Source organism: Zingiber officinale, chromosome 1B (genome assembly GCF_018446385.1).
Source record: "Zingiber officinale cultivar Zhangliang chromosome 1B, Zo_v1.1, whole genome shotgun sequence".
NCBI classification, from domain to species: Eukaryota; Viridiplantae; Streptophyta; class Magnoliopsida; order Zingiberales; family Zingiberaceae; genus Zingiber; species Zingiber officinale.
In genome coordinates this window covers 53,364,437-53,366,032 of record NC_055986.1, presented here as the reverse complement: position 1 = coordinate 53,366,032, position 1,596 = coordinate 53,364,437, and the positions used below count along the sequence as shown (strand labels likewise).

The 1,596-nt window shown below is 47.4% G+C and overlaps 1 long non-coding RNA gene across 1 annotated transcript; it reads left to right on the top strand.

Annotated features, from left to right (window-relative positions):
- Positions 1 to 785: 785 nt before the first annotated feature.
- On the top strand, positions 786 to 1,379 carry LOC122056663. The gene is made up of 3 exons (XR_006133356.1): positions 786 to 912; positions 1,001 to 1,081; positions 1,338 to 1,379. It is a non-coding gene; the product is annotated as an uncharacterized LOC122056663 (long non-coding RNA).
- The last annotated feature ends 217 nt before the right edge of the window (positions 1,380 to 1,596 follow it).

The window sequence follows — 1,596 nt, the reverse complement described above, 5'->3', positions numbered from 1 at the left end:
GGTCCAATAATGAACCTCTCTAGATGTAAAATACCGAAAATAGGCGAATATTAATAAGAGAATTTTTCGGAATTTTTGGAGATTTTTCGGGAATTTTTCGGAGACCGTATGGACGAGTTTACGGGGATAAAAACGGGGCCCGGAAAAGCCTGTTTAGGCTACCCATTTAAGTGAGGAAAAGTTATTTTTTTTTCTTTTCCTTTTTATTTTCTTTTTATTTTCTTTTATTCTTATTTCTCTTTTCTCCGTTTCTTTCTCCCCCCGCGCCTTCTTCTCTCCCGAGTTCCCCCGACACCATGCCCTAACTGCTCTTCCCCAAAATCGACGCCGTCGCCGCCAAGGTTCCTCCTCATCCCCGAGTACAAGCCCCGATCCTCTTCTCTTCTCCCTCGTGCGCACGCCCGCACCCTGTGCTGCCAGCGACGAGAGCCGGTTCCTCTCATCTGGCCGACGCGCTGCCGCCACCCCTGCCGACGCCGTGCCCTAGCCGAGCCACCGGCGCCTGTGCCCTAGCACCGACCGCGACTTCTTCGGCCTGAGCGCCACTCGGGAGTCTCCTTCCAGAACAACGCCGGTGTGGCGTTGTCTTCCCCGTGCCCTAGCGCCGGCAACCATCTTCCCTCTGCTCTAGTTCCGACTCACGGTCGCCGGTGCAAACCTTCGACCAAGGGCCGAGCCGTGCCCTAGATCTGTCCTTGTGTACCACTGCCGACCGCCGGATCGGGCTGTTCCAGCCTCTCCACGCCGAGCCCTAGTTTCTCGGCGCCACTCCGATCGTTCTCTGCCCTAGCACTGGTCTGCCAGCCGTCCAGTGCCAGCCGCCAGCTTGTTATCGACCTGAGTCTCTGGTATTAAGGTTTCCAGCAGCAGCTTCGTCGGGTTCTTGGTCATCGCAGGCGATTAGAGGAAGAGGTAAGGTGCTCAGGTTGTTCTGGGAATTTGGTTGTTGTTTGGATGTCGATTTCTTGAGCTTCATTTTGATCTAGACAGTGCATTGCAGGGCGTTTCTTGATTTCCAATAGCTACCTCTGTTCCGACAGCAAGTTGTCTTTGCTATGGATTTGTTGGGCTGTGGATTAAGGTATGAAGTAGGGAAATTGATTCATGTTGTTGATGAATTAGGTATGTATTGAATTAGGGCTAAATCAAGTAAGATACTATGATTGGTTATTTTATTGCAAGCCCTAATTCGAATGAATTAATTAGAATTGATTGAGGAGTTAAATGATCCAATTAGGGTTTATAATTGGATTTGAAATTATGTTAGTTTCTCGAGGATTTGATTTAGCTAATTAATGGGTATTTAATTAGCTAAATCTGTATACTATGTACTACAGGACTGTGACGCGAGATGAGCAACTCGACGTTGGATTTGGATCGGATACGACCCTTTCTATTGGAGGCGGGTACCTCTTGACTTATCTTTTATGATATTGTCATTGGATATGCATAGTATTTTATAACTACATGCAATGAACATGTTTGCCTTTGGTATGTCACTGTTTGATATCCATAGCATGTTAGGTTTGTCACTTGTGATGTATCCGTGCTTATATCTCGTGATTTGTTGCCATGATTATCTTGTTACCATGAGTA